We start from the raw sequence: 14,993 nt of genomic DNA on the forward strand, positions 1-14,993 counted from the left end.
ATGAAATTGGAGGAGATTAGAGAATTCACACATGGTTAAACGGCCTCATTCAGGCCATCAGTATTTGGACACTATTTTTATTAACAGTATTTGCAAGCACAGACCAGGAGTGGGTGCAAAACATGGAAATGAATAATTTCAAATCTTAGCACGACACATTTTCCTCTTTGTTACACCCCTCAGTTTTGGCTTAAAAATATTCATAAGAAATACTGACTATTGTCCCTTTATAGATATTCCAATAAACCAGTTTCCTAGGGCTTATCCAGGAGACAGTGGCTCCCCCCTCATCTCCCAACATCACCATATTTTTGGAGTAAAAAGGGAAAACTCTTTGGGAAATCATGATTTCCTAATGAAAATAGAAATATGGTTTCATGAATTTTGACATGTTAAATGCCACTTGCTAAAGGGAGACAACCCCCTTTATGCATATTTAAAAAAAGACAAAGCTACACCTAAATACTCTGACTTTTAGCTTGCATAAGAAGGCAGAATTTGGGGGTATAGCTCAGTGGTAGAGCATTTGACTGCAGATCAAGAGGTCCTTGGTTCAAATCCGAGTGCCCCCTTGTGAAGTTTTGACTCAAGATCCAGCAGATAATTTGCAACCAATTAATCACAGGGAATAAGAAATCACAGAAAGTCAGCATTAAATATGGTGTCACCAAATTAGGTAGTGTATATTTCTGATACACTAAGAGGTATTTTAATTGAACAATCTTTTGGATTTCATGATGAAAACAGGGCAGCTTAGAGTATTCTCACATGTTATAAGGCCACTATCAAGCCATCAGAGTTTGGACACATTTTTGTTTTATCAATACCTATAAGCCCAAATCAGGAGTGGCTACAGAACACAGAAAAATTCAGAATCTTTCCAGGACACTTTTTCCCTCTATGTTCTACTTTTGGTTATGGTTTACAAATACTAATATGAAATTCTGACAAAAAAAACTATGTGAAAGTGGCAAAACTCAAATTTAAAGAACATGTCACTACACTCTGAGCTGTTCCTTTCTAATATTCCTACATATTTTTGGAGTAAAAAGTGAAAAATCTTGGGAAGTCATGATTTTCTAATGAAAATGGAAGGGTAGTTCAATGAATTTGAACATGTTAAGCACATTTTAAGGCTACAAATGTATAGCTGAAAATTGTCAAAGTCTGCCTGCTGGATAAATGCATATGTGGGGGTATAGCTCAGTGGTAGAGCATTTGACTGCAGATCAAGAGGTACTTGGTTCAAATCCAAGTGCCCCCTTGCAAAGTTTTAACTCAAGAACTAAACTAGTTATTTGTAACCAATTAATTATAGGGAATAAGAAATCACAGAATGTCAGCGTTAAATAAGGTGTCACTATATTAGAAAGTGTATATTTGTGATATTCTTAGATGTATTTGATATGAACAATCTTTTGCATTTTATGATGAAATTGGAGAAGATTAGAGAATTCACACATGGTTAAACGGCCTCATTCAGGCCATCAGTATTTGGACACTCATTTTATTAACAGTATTTGCAAACACAGACCAGGAGTGGGTGCAAAACATGGAAATGAATAATTTCAAATCTTAGCACGACACATTTTCCTCTTTGTTACACCCCTCAGTTTTGGCTTAAAAATATTCATAAGAAATACTGACTATTGTCCCTTTATAGATATTCCAATAAACCAGTTTCCTAGGGCTTATCCAGGAGACAGTGGCTCCCCCCTCATCTCCCAACATCACCATATTTTTGGAGTAAAAAGGGAAAACTCTTTGGGAAATCATGATTTCCTAATGAAAATAGAAATATGGTTTCATGAATTTTGACATGTTAAATGCCACTTGCTAAAGGGAGACAACCCCCTTTATGCATATTTAAAGAAAGACAAAGCTACACCTACATACTCTGACTTTTAGCTTGCATAAGAAGGCAAAATTTGGGGGTATAGCTCAGTGGTAGAGCATTTGATTGCAGTTCAAGAGGTCCTTGGTTCAAATCCGAGTGCCTCCTTGTGAAGTTTTGACTCAAGATCCAGCAGATAATTTGCAACCAATTAATCACAGGGAATAAGAAATCACAGAAAGTCAACATTAAATATGGTGTCACCAAATTAGGTAGTGTATATTTCTGATACACTAAGAGGTATTTTAATTGAACAATCTTTTGGATTTCATGATGAAAACAGGGCAGCTTAGAGTATTCTCACATGTTATAAGGCCACTATCAAGCCATCAGAGTTTGGACACATTTTTGTTTTATCAATACCTATAAGCCCAAATCAGGAGTGGCTACAGAACACAGAAAAATTCAGAATCTTTCCAGGACACTTTTTCCCTCTATGTTCTACTTTTGGTTATGGTTTACAAATACTAATATGAAATTCTGACAAAAAAAACTATGTGAAAGTGGCAAAACTCAAATTTAAAGAACATGTCACTACACTCTGAGCTGTTCCTTTCTAATATTCCTACATATTTTTGGAGTAAAAAGTGAAAAATCTTGGGAAATCATGATTTTCTAATGAAAATGGAAGGGTAGTTCAATGAATTTGAACATGTTAAGCACATTTTAAGGCTACAAATGTATAGCTAAAAATTGTCAAAGTCTGCCTGCTAGATAAATGCATATGTGGGGGTATAGCTCAGTGGTAGAGCATTTGATTGCAGATCAAGTGGTCCTTGGTTCAAATTCAAGTGCCCCTTTGCAAAGTTTTGACTCAAGAACTAAACTAGTTATTTGTAACCAATTAATCATAGGGAATAAGAAATCACAGAATGTCAGCATTAAAAAGGTGTCACTATATTAGAAAGTGTATATTTGTGATATTCTTAGATGTATTTGATATGAACAATCTTTTGCATTTTATGATGAAATTGGAGGAGATTAGAGAATTCACACATGGTTAAACGGCCTCATTCAGGCCATCAGTATTTGGACACTATTTTTATTAACAGTATTTGCAAGCACAGACCAGGAGTGGGTGCAAAACATGGAAATGAATAATTTCAAATCTTAGCACGACACATTTTCCTCTTTGTTACACCCCTCAGTTTTGGCTTAAAAATATTCATAAGAAATACTGACTATTGTCCCTTTATAGATATTCCAATAAACCAGTTTCCTAGGGCTTATCCAGGAGACAGTGGCTCCCCCCTCATCTCCCAACATCACCATATTTTTGGAGTAAAAAGGGAAAACTCTTTGGGAAATCATGATTTCCTAATGAAAATAGAAATATGGTTTCATGAATTTTGACATGTTAAATGCCACTTGCTAAAGGGAGACAACCCCCTTTATGCATATTTAAAGAAAGACAAAGCTACACCTACATACTCTGACTTTTAGCTTGAATAAGAAGGCAGAATTTGGGGGTATAGCTCAGTGGTAGAGCATTTGACTGCAGATCAAGAGGTCCTTGGTTCAAATCTGAGTGCCCCCTTGTGAAGTTTTGACTCAAGATCCAGCAGATAATTTGCAACCAATTAATCACAGGGAATAAGAAATCACAGAAAGTCAACATTAAATATGGTGTCACCAAATTAGGTAGTGTATATTTCTGATACACTAAGAGGTATTTTAATTGAACAATCTTTTGGATTTCATGATGAAAACAGGGCAGCTTAGAGTATTCTCACATGTTATAAGGCCACTATCAAGCCATCAGAGTTTGGACACATTTTTGTTTTATCAATACCTATAAGCCCAAATCAGGAGTGGCTACAGAACACAGAAAAATTCAGAATCTTTCCAGGACACTTTTTCCCTCTATGTTCTACTTTTGGTTATGGTTTACAAATACTAATATGAAATTCTGACAAAAAAAACTATGTGAAAGTGGCAAAACTCAAATTTAAAGAACATGTCACTACACTCTGAGCTGTTCCTTTCTAATATTCCTACATATTTTTGGAGTAAAAAGTGAAAAATCTTGGGAAATCATGATTTTCTAATGAAAATGGAAGGGTAGTTCAATGAATTTGAACATGTTAAGCACATTTTAAGGCTACAAATGTATAGCTGAAAATTGTCAAAGTCTGCCTGCTAGATAAATGCATATGTGGGGGTATAGCTCAGTGGTAGAGCATTTGACTGCAGATCAAGAGGTCCTTGGTTCAAATCCGAGTGCCCCCTTGCAAAGTTTTGACTCAAGAACTAAACTAGTTATTTGTAACCAATTAATCATAGGGAATAAGAAATCACAGAATGTCAGCGTTAAATAAGGTGTCACTATATTAGAAAGTGTATATTTGTGATATTCTTAGATGTATTTGATATGAACAATCTTTTGCATTTTATGATGAAATTGGAGGAGATTAGAGAATTCACACATGGTTAAACGGCCTCATTCAGGCCATCAGTATTTGGACACTATTTTTATTAACAGTATTTGCAAGCACAGACCAGGAGTGGGTGCAAAACATGGAAATGAATAATTTCAAATCTTAGCACGACACATTTTCCTCTTTGTTACACCCCTCAGTTTTGGCTTAAAAATATTCATAAGAAATACTGACTATTGTCCCTTTATAGATATTCCAATAAACCAGTTTCCTAGGGCTTATCCAGGAGACAGTGGCTCCCCCCTCATCTCCCAACATCACCATATTTTTGAGTAAAAAGGGAAAACTCTTTGGGAAATCATGATTTCCTAATGAAAATAGAAATATGGTTTCATGAATTTTGACATGTTAAATGCCACTTGCTAAAGGGAGACAACCCCCTTTATGCATATTTAAAGAAAGACAAAGCTACACCTAAATACTCTGACTTTTAGCTTGCATAAGAAGGCAGAATTTGGGGGTATAGCTCAGTGGTAGAGCATTTGACTGCAGATCAAGAGGTCCTTGGTTCAAATCCAAGTGCCCCCTTGTGAAGTTTTGACTCAAGATCCAGCAGATAATTTGCAACCAATTAATCACAGGGAATAAGAAATCACAGAAAGTCAACATTAAATATGGTGTCACCAAATTAGGTAGTGTATATTTCTGATACAATAAGAGGTATTTTAATTGAACAATCTTTTGGATTTTATGATGAAAACAGGGCAGCTTAGATTATTCTCACATGTTATAAAGCCACTCTCAAGCCATCAGAGTTTGGACACATTTTTGTTTTATCAATATTTATAAGCCCAAATCAGGAGTTGCTACAGAACACAAAAAAATTCTGAATTTTTCCAGGACACTTTTTCCCTCTATGTTCTACTTTTTGTTATGGTTTACAAATACTAATATGAAATTCTGACAAAAAAAACTATGTGAAAGTGGCAAAACTCAAATTTAAAGAACATGTCACTACACTCTGAGCTGTTCCTTTCTAATATTCCTACATATTTTTGGAGTAATAAGTGAAAAATCTTGGGAAATCATGATTTCCCAATGAAAATGGAAGGGTAGTTCAATGAATTTGAACATGTTAAGCACATTTTAAGGCTACAAATGTATAGCTGAAAATTGTCAAAGTCTGCCTGCTAGATAAATGCATATGTGGGGGTATAGCTCAGTGGTAGAGCATTTGACTGCAGATCAAGAGGTCCTTGGTTCAAATCCGAGTGCCCCCTTGCAAAGTTTTGACTCAAGAACTAAACTAGTTATTTGTAACCAATTAATCATAGGGAATAAGAAATCACAGAATGTCAGCGTTAAATAAGGTGTCACTATATTAGAAAGTGTATATTTGTGATATTCTTAGATGTATTTGATATGAACAATCTTTTGCATTTTATGATGAAATTGGAGGAGATTAGAGAATTCACACATGGTTAAACGGCCTCATTCAGGCCATCAGTATTTGGACACTATTTTTATTAACAGTATTTGCAAGCACAGACCAGGAGTGGGTGCAAAACATGGAAATGAATAATTTCAAATCTTAGCACGACACATTTTCCTCTTTGTTACACCCCTCAGTTTTGGCTTAAAAATATTCATAAGAAATACTGACTATTGTCCCTTATAGATATTCCAATAAACCAGTTTCCTAGGGCTTATCCAGGAGACAGTGGCTCCCCCCTCATCTCCCAACATCACCATATTTTTGGAGTAAAAAGGGAAAACTCTTTGGGAAATCATGATTTCCTAATGAAAATAGAAATATGGTTTCATGAATTTTGACATGTTAAATGCCACTTGCTAAAGGGAGACAACCCCCTTTATGCATATTTAAAGAAAGACAAAGCTACACCTACATACTCTGACTTTTAGCTTGCATAAGAAGGCAGAATTTGGGGGTATAGCTCAGTGGTAGAGCATTTGACTGCAGATCAAGAGGTCCTTGGTTCAAATCCGAGTGCCCCCTTGTGAAGTTTTGACTCAAGATCCAGCAGATAATTTGCAACCAATTAATCACAGGGAATAAGAAATCACAGAAAGTCAGCATTAAATATGGTGTCACCAAATTAGGTAGTGTATATTTCTGATACACTAAGAGGTATTTTAATTGAACAATCTTTTGGATTTCATGATGAAAACAGGGCAGCTTAGAGTATTCTCACATGTTATAAGGCCACTATCAAGCCATCAGAGTTTGGACACATTTTTGTTTTATCAATACCTATAAGCCCAAATCAGGAGTGGCTACAGAACACAGAAAAATTCAGAATCTTTCCAGGACACTTTTTCCCTCTATGTTCTACTTTTGGTTATGGTTTACAAATACTAATATGAAATTCTGACAAAAAAAACTATGTGAAAGTGGCAAAACTCAAATTTAAAGAACATGTCACTACACTCTGAGCTGTTCCTTTCTAATATTCCTACATATTTTTGGAGTAAAAAGTGAAAAATCTTGGGAAATCATGATTTTCTAATGAAAATGGAAGGGTAGTTCAATGAATTTGAACATGTTAAGCACATTTTAAGGCTACAAATGTATAGCTGAAAATTGTCAAAGTCTGCCTGCTAGATAAATGCATATGTGGGGGTATAGCTCAGTGGTAGAGCATTTGACTGCAGATCAAGAGGTCCTTGGTTCAAATCCGAGTGCCCCCTTGTAAACTTTTGACTCAAGAACTAAACTAGTTATTTGTAACCAATTAATCATAGGGAATAAGAAATCACAGAATGTCAGCGTTAAATAAGGTGTCACTATATTAGAAAGTGTATATTTGTGATATTCTTAGATGTATTTGATATGAACAATCTTTTGCATTTTATGATGAAATTGGAGGAGATTAGAGAATTCACACATGGTTAACCACCTCAGCCCCCAGTCCTTAAACACCCTGAAAGACCAGGCCACTTTTTACACTTCTGACCTACACTACTTTCACCGTTTATTGCTCGGTCATGCAACTTACCACCCAAATGAATTTTACCTCCTTTTCTTCTCACTAATAGAGCTTTCATTTGGTGGTATTTCATTGCTGCTGACATTTTTACTTTTTTTGTTATTAATCGAAATTTAACGATTTTTTTGCAAAAAAATGACATTTTTCACTTTCAGTTGTAAAATTTTGCAAAAAAAACGACATCCATATAGAAATTTTGCTCTAAATTTATAGTTCTACATGTCTTTGATAAAAAAAAAATGTTTGGGTAAAAAAAAAATGGTTTGGGTAAAAGTTATAGCGTTTACAAACTATGGTACAAAAATGTGAATTTCCGCTTTTTGAAGCAGCTCTGACTTTCTGAGCACCTGTCATGTTTCCTGCGGTTCTACAATGCCCAGACAGTACAAACACCCCACAAATGACCCCATTTCTGAAAGTACACACCCTAAGGTATTCGCTGATGGGCATAGTGAGTTCATAGAACTTTTTATTTTTTGTCACAAGTTAGCGGAAAATGATGATTTTTTTTTTTTTTTCTTACAAAGTCTCATATTCCACTAACTTGTGACAAAAAATAAAAAATTCTATGAACTCACTATGCCCATCAGCGAATACCTTGGGGTCTCTTCTTTCCAAAATGGGGTCACTTGTGGGGTAGTTATACTGCCCTGGCATTCTAGGGGCCCAAATGTGTGGTAAGGAGTTTGAAATCAAATTCTGTAAAAAATGACCTGTGAAATCCGAAAGGTGCTCTTTGGAATATGGGCCCCTTTGCCCACATAGGCTGCAAAAAAGTGTCACACATCTGGTATCTCCGTACTCAGGAGAAGGTGGGGAATGTGTTTTGGGGTGTCATTTTATATATACCCATGCTGGGTGAGAGAAATATCTTGGCAAAAGACAACTTTTCCCATTTTTTTATACAAAGTTGTCATTTGACCAAGATATTTATCTCACCCAGCATGGGTATATGTAAAAAGACACCCCAAAACACATTCCTCAACTTCTCCTGAGTACGGGGATACCAGATGTGTGACACTTTTTTGCAGCCTAGGTGGGCAAAGGGGCCCATATTCCAAAGAGCACCTTTCGGATTTCACTCCTCATTTTTTCCTGAATTTGATTTCAAACTCCTTACCACACATTTGGGCCCCTAGAATACCAGGGCAGTATAACTACCCCACAAGTGACTCCATTTTGTAAAGAAGACACCCCAAGGTATTCCGTGAGGGGCATGGCGAGTTCCTAGAATTTTTTATTTTTTGTCACAAGTTAGTGGAAAATGATGATTTTTTTTTTTTTTTTCATACAAAGTCTCATATTCCACAAACTTGTGACAAAAAATAAAAACTTCCATGAACTCACTATGCCCATCAGCGAATACCTTGGGGTCTCTTCTTTCCAAAATGGGGTCACTTGTGGGGTAGTTATACTGCCCTTGCATTCTAGGGGCCCAAATGTGTGGTAAGTAGGTAAATGACCTGTGAAATCCGAAAGGTGCTCTTTGGAATGTGGGCCCCTTTGCCCACCTAGGCTGCAAAAAAGTGTCACACATCTGGTATCTCTGTATTCAGGAGAAGTTGAGGAATGTGTTTTGGGGTGTCTTTTTACATATACCCATGCTGGGTGAGATAAATATCTTGGTCAAATGCCAACTTTGTATAAAAAAATGGGAAAAGTTGTCTTTTGCCAAGATATTTCTCTCACCCAGCATGGGTATATGTAAAATGACACCCCAAAACACATTCCCCAACTTCTCCCGATTACGGAGATACCAGATGTGTGACACTTTTTTGCAGCCTAGGTGGGCAAAGGGGCCCATATTCAAAAGAGCACCTTTCGGATTTCACAGGTCATTTTTTACAGAATTTGATTTTAAACTCCTTACCACACATTTGGGCCCCTAGAATGCCAGGGCAGTATAACTACCCCACAAGTGACCCCATTTTGGAAAGAAGAGACCCCAAGGTATTCGCTGATGGGCATAGTGAGTTCATGGAAATTTTTATTTTTTGTCACAAGTTAGTGGAATATGAGACTTTGTATGAAAAAAAAAAAAAAAAAAAAAATAAGCATTTTCCACTAACTTGTGACAAAAAATAAAAAATTCTAGGAACTCGCCATGCCCCTCACGGAATACCTTGGGGTGTCTTCTTTCCAAAATGGGGTCACTTGTGGGGTAGTTATACTGCCCTGGCATTTTCCAGGGGCCCTAATGTGTGGTAAGTAGGTAAATGACCTGTGAAATCCTAAAGGTGCTCTTTGGAATATGGGCCCCTTTGCCCACCTAGGCTGCAAAAAAGTGTCACACATGTGGTATCGCCGTATTCAGGAGAAGTTGGGGAATGTGTTTTGGGGTGTCATTTTACATATACCCATGCTGGGTGAGAGAAATATCTTGGCAAAAGACAACTTTTCCCATTTTTTTATACAAAGTTGGCATTTGACCAAGATATTTCTCTCACCCAGCATGGGTATATGTAAAATGACACCCCAAAACACATTCCCCAACTTCTCCTGAGTACGGCGATACCAGATGTGTGACACTTTTTTGGAGCCTAGATGCGCAAAGGTGCCCAAATTCCTTTTAGGAGGGCATTTTTAGACATTTGGATACCAGACTTCTTCTCACGCTTTGGGGCCCCTAGAATGCCAGGGCAGTATAAATACCCCACATGTGACCCCATTTTGGAAAGAAGACACCCCAAGGTATTCAATGAGGGGCATGGCGAGTTCATAGAAATTTTTTTTTTTTGGCACAAGTTAGCGGAAATTGATATTTTTAATTTTTTTCTCACAAAGTCTCCCGTTCCGCTAACTTGGGACAAAAATTTCAATCTTTCATGGACTCAATATGCCCCTCACGGAATACCTGGGGGTGTCTTCTTTCCGAAATGGGGTCACATGTGGGGTATTTATACTGCCCTGGCATTCTAGGGGCCCTAAAGTGTGAGAAGAAGTCTGGAATATAAATGTCTAAAAAATTTTACGCATTTGGATTCCGTGAGGGGTATGGTGAGTTCATGTGAGATTTTATTTTTTGACACAAGTTAGTGGAATATGAGACTTTGTAAGAAAAAAAAAAAAAAATTCCGCTAACTTGGGCCAAAAAAATATCTGAATGGAGCCTTACAGAGGGGTGATCAATGACAGGGGGGTGATCAATGACAGGGGGGTGATCAATGACAGGGGGGTTGATCAATGACAGGGGGGTTGATCAATGACAGGGGGGTTGATCAATGACAGGGGGGTTGATCAATGACAGGGGGGTGATCAATGACAGGGGGGTGATCAGGGAGTCTATATGGGGTGATAACCACAGTCATTGATCACGCCCGTGTAAGGCTTCATTCAGACGTCCGGATGCGTTTTGCGGATCCGATCCATCTATCAGTGCATCCGTAAAAATCATGCGGACATCTGAATGGAGCTTTACAGGGGGGTAATCAATGACAGGGGGGTAATCAATGACAGGGGGGTGATCAGGGAGTCTATATGGGGTGATCACCACAGTCATTGATCATGCCCCTGTAAGGCTTCATTCAGACGTCCGGATGCGTTTTGCGGATCCGATCCATCTATCAGTGCATCCGTAAAAATCATGCGGACGTCTGAATGGAGCTTTACAGGGGGGTAATCAATGACAGGGGGGTGATCAGGGAGTCTATATGGGGTGATCACCACAGTCATTGATCACGCCCCTGTAAGGCTTCATTCAGACGTCCGGATGCGTTTTGCGGATCCGATCCATCTATCAGTGCATCCGTAAAAATCATGCGGACGTCTGAATGGAGCTTTACAGGGGGGTAATCAATGACAGGGGGGTGATCAGGGAGTCTATATGGGGTGATCACCACAGTCATTGATCATGCCCCTGTAAGGCTTCATTCAGACGTCCGGATGCGTTTTGCGGATCCGATCCATCTATCAGTGCATCCGTAAAAATCATGCGGACATCTGAATGGAGCTTTACAGGGGGGTAATCAATGACAGCGGGGTGATCACCACAGTCATTGATCATGCCCCTGTAAGGCTTCATTCAGACGACCGGATGCGTTTTGCGGATCCGATCCATGTATCAGTGCATCCGTAAAAATCATGCGGACATCTGAATGAAGCTTTACAGGGGGGTGATCAGGGAGTCTATATGGGGTGATCACCACAGTCATTGATCATGCCCCTGTAAGGCTTCATTCAGACGTCCGGATGCGTTTTGCGGATCCGATCCATCTATCAGTGGATCCGTAAAAATCATGCGGACGTCTGAATGGAGCTTTACAGGGGGGTAATCAATGACAGGGGGGTAATCAATGACAGGGGGGTGATCAGGGAGTCTATATGGGGTGATCACCACAGTCATTGATCACGCCCCTGTAAGGCTTCATTCAGACGTCCGGATGCGTTTTGCGGATCCGATCCATCTATCAGTGGATCCGTAAAAATCATGCAGACGTCTGAATGGAGCTTTACAGGGGGTTGATCAATGACAGGGGGGTAATCAATGACAGGGGGGTGATCAGGGAGTCTATATGGGGTGATCAGGGGTGATTAGGGGTGATCAGGGGCTAATAAGGGGTTAATAAGTGACGGGGGGGGGGTGTAGTGTAGTGTAGTGGTGCTTGGTGCTACTTTACTGAGCTACCTGTGTCCTCTGGTGGTCGATCCAAACAAAGGGGACCACCAGAGGACCAGGTAGCAGGTATATTAGACGCTGTTATCAAAACAGCGTCTAATATACCTGTTAGGGGTTAAAAAAAACACATCTCCAGCCTGCCAGCGAACGATCGCCGCTGGCAGGCTGGAGATCAACTCTCTTACCTTCCGTTCCTGTGAGCGCGCGCGCGTTCACAGGAAGTCTCGCGTCTCGCGAGATGACGCGTATATGCGTGACTGTGCGCAGGGCTGCCACCTCCGGAACGCGATCCTGCGTTAGGCGGTCCGGAGGTGGTTAAAAGGCCTCATTCAGGCCATCAGTATTTGGACACTATTTTTATTAACAGTATTTGCAAGCACAGACCAGGAGTGGGTGCAAAACATGGAAATGAATAATTTCAAATCTTAGCACGACACATTTTCCTCTTTGTTACACCCCTCAGTTTTGACTTAAAAATATTCATAAGAAATACTGACTATTGTCCCTTCATAGATATTCCAATAAACCAGTTTCCTAGGGCTTATCCAGGAGACAGTGGCTCCCCCCTCATCTCCCAACATCACCATATTTTTGGAGTAAAAAGGGAAAACTCTTTGGGAAATCATGATTTCCTAATGAAAATAGAAATATGGTTTCATGAATTTTGACATGTTAAATGCCACTTGCTAAAGGGAGACAACCCCCTTTATGCATATTTAAGAAAGACAAAGCTACACCTAAATACTCTGACTTTTAGCTTGCATAAGAAGGCAGAATTTGGGGGTATAGCTCAGTGGTAGAGCATTTGACTGCAGATCAAGAGGTCCTTGGTTCAAATCCAAGTGTCCCCTTGTGAAGTTTTGACTCAAGATCCAGCAGATAATTTGCAACCAATTAATCACAGGGAATAAGAAATCACAGAAAGTCAACATTAAATATGGTGTCACCAAATTAGGTAGTGTATATTTCTGATACACTAAGAGGTATTTTAATTGAACAATCTTTTGGATTTCATGATGAAAACAGGGCAGCTTAGAGTATTCTCACATGTTATAAGGCCACTATCAAGCCATCAGAGTTTGGACACATTTTTGTTTTATCAATACCTATAAGCCCAAATCAGGAGTGGCTACAGAACACAGAAAAATTCAGAATCTTTCCAGGACACGTTTTCCCTTTATGTTCTACTTTTGGTTATGGTTTACAAATACTAATATGAAATTCTGACAAAAAAAACTATGTGAAAGTGGCAAAACTCAAATTTAACCTCTTAAGGACATAGGGCGTACAGGTACGCCCTTGTGCCCTGGTACTTAAGGACACAGGGCGTACATGTACGCCCTGTGTATTTTCGATCACTGCCGTGCGGCTGGCAGTGATCGGAACCCTGTGCCTGCTCAAATCATTGAGAAGGCACCTAGGCTAAATGCGCGGGGGGGTCCCGTGACCCCCCCATGTCGGCGATCGCGGCAAACCGCAGGTCAATTCAGACCTGCGGTTTGCTGCGATTTCTGCAGTTTCTGGTCCCCGCGGTACCTGACCGCGGGGACCAGAAACTTTATATGCCTAAAAAAAGTTTTATTCACCCCCCCTGCACACCCGAATGATTTTTATGGTGGCGGTAGGTGCAGGGGGAGGGTTGCGGGCGGTGTGGGCGGTGCGGGAGGCGGGCGGTGCGGCAGGCGGGATCGCGATCCCCCGCCCGCCTCCCCTTGAAAATTCATTGGTGTTCAGTGGGTATACCAGGTATACCAGGGTGCGATGCGATGTCAGCCGTTTAACCCTTTCCATACAGCGGTCCGTACGGACCGCTGTATGGAAAAGGTTAACAGCGCAGGGAGCTCCCTCCCTCTCCCATGCAGCCCCCCGATGGAGAGGGAGAGAGCCCCCAGACAGCCCCCCGAGAGATCCCCTCCTTACCCTTCCCCGTCTGCGAAGTTCTGCTGTCCATGGTGTCCATGGTGCTGAACAGATCTGTGCTGAAAGGCATAGATCTGTTCAGTGTAAGTAAAATACAGTGCAGTACAATATATATTGTTCTGTACTGTATTATACAGACATCAGACCCACTGGATCATCAAGAACCAAGTGGGTCTGGGTCAAAAAAAAGTGAATAAAAGTGAAAAAAAAGTAAAAATCAAAAAACACATTTATCACTGATAAAAAATGAAAAAAATAAAATTCCCTACACATGTTTGGTATCGCCGCGTCCGTAACGACCTGATCTATAAAACGGTCATGTTACTTTACCCGAACGGTGAACACCATAAAAATAAAAAATAAAAAACTATGATGAAATTGAAATTTTGCCCACCTTACTTCCCAAAAAAGGTAATAAAAGTGATCAAAAAAAGTCGCATGTACGCCAAAATTGTAACAATCAAACCGTCATCTCATCCCGCAAAAATCATACCCTACCCAAGATAATCGCCCAAAAACTGAAAAAACTATGGCTCTTAGACTATGGAGACACTAAAACATGATTTTTTTTGTTTCAAAAATGAAACCATTGTGTAAAACTTACATAAATAAAAAAAAAGTATACATATTAGGTATCGCCGCGTCCGTATCGCCCGGCTCTATAAAAATATCACATTATCTAACCCCTCAGATGACCACCGGAAAAAAATAAAAATAAAAGCGGTGTAAAAAAAGCCATTTTTTGTCATCTTACGTCACAAAAAGTGTAATAGCAAGCAATCAAAAAGTCATATGCACCCCAAAATAGATGCCAATCAAACCGTCATCTCATCCCACAAAAAATGAGACCCTACTTAAGATAATCGCCTAAAAACTGAAAAAACTATGGCTCTTAGACTATGGAGACACTAAAACATTTTTTGGGTTTTAAAAATGAAATCATTGTGTAAAACTTACATAAATAAAAAAAATTGTATACATATTAGGTATCGCCACGTCCGTGACAACCTGCTCTATAAAATTACCACATGATCTAACCTGTCAGATGAATGTTGTAAATAACAAAAAAAAAAACGGTGCCAAAAAAGCTATTTCTTGTGACATTGCCGCACAAAAAGTGTAATATAGAGCAACCAAAAATCATATGTACCCTAAACTAGTACCAACAATACTGCCAC

The 14,993-nt window shown here is 39.3% G+C and overlaps 11 non-coding genes across 11 annotated transcripts; all 11 read left to right on the forward strand.

The window, feature by feature from the left end:
- Nucleotides 1-500: 500 nt before the first annotated feature.
- TRNAC-GCA lies at nt 501-572 on the forward strand. The gene has a single exon. It is a non-coding gene; the product is annotated as a tRNA-Cys (tRNA).
- A 620-nt stretch (nt 573-1,192) lies between these two features.
- On the forward strand, nt 1,193-1,264 carry TRNAC-GCA. Its single transcript has one exon. It is a non-coding gene; the product is annotated as a tRNA-Cys (tRNA).
- Nucleotides 1,265-1,930: 666 nt separating this feature from the next.
- Nucleotides 1,931-2,002, forward strand: TRNAC-GCA. Its single transcript has one exon. It is a non-coding gene; the product is annotated as a tRNA-Cys (tRNA).
- Nucleotides 2,003-2,622: 620 nt separating this feature from the next.
- Nucleotides 2,623-2,694, forward strand: TRNAC-GCA. Its single transcript has one exon. It is a non-coding gene; the product is annotated as a tRNA-Cys (tRNA).
- A 665-nt stretch (nt 2,695-3,359) lies between these two features.
- TRNAC-GCA lies at nt 3,360-3,431 on the forward strand. Its single transcript has one exon. It is a non-coding gene; the product is annotated as a tRNA-Cys (tRNA).
- A 620-nt stretch (nt 3,432-4,051) lies between these two features.
- On the forward strand, nt 4,052-4,123 carry TRNAC-GCA. Its single transcript has one exon. It is a non-coding gene; the product is annotated as a tRNA-Cys (tRNA).
- Nucleotides 4,124-4,788: 665 nt separating this feature from the next.
- On the forward strand, nt 4,789-4,860 carry TRNAC-GCA. The gene has a single exon. It is a non-coding gene; the product is annotated as a tRNA-Cys (tRNA).
- Nucleotides 4,861-5,480: 620 nt separating this feature from the next.
- On the forward strand, nt 5,481-5,552 carry TRNAC-GCA. Its single transcript has one exon. It is a non-coding gene; the product is annotated as a tRNA-Cys (tRNA).
- A 665-nt stretch (nt 5,553-6,217) lies between these two features.
- Nucleotides 6,218-6,289, forward strand: TRNAC-GCA. Its single transcript has one exon. It is a non-coding gene; the product is annotated as a tRNA-Cys (tRNA).
- A 620-nt stretch (nt 6,290-6,909) lies between these two features.
- TRNAC-GCA lies at nt 6,910-6,981 on the forward strand. The gene has a single exon. It is a non-coding gene; the product is annotated as a tRNA-Cys (tRNA).
- Nucleotides 6,982-12,674: 5,693 nt separating this feature from the next.
- Nucleotides 12,675-12,746, forward strand: TRNAC-GCA. Its single transcript has one exon. It is a non-coding gene; the product is annotated as a tRNA-Cys (tRNA).
- Nucleotides 12,747-14,993: the final 2,247 nt, after the last annotated feature.

The sequence above is a fragment of the Bufo bufo genome, chromosome 2, assembly GCF_905171765.1.
Source record: "Bufo bufo chromosome 2, aBufBuf1.1, whole genome shotgun sequence".
NCBI classification, from domain to species: Eukaryota; Metazoa; Chordata; class Amphibia; order Anura; family Bufonidae; genus Bufo; species Bufo bufo.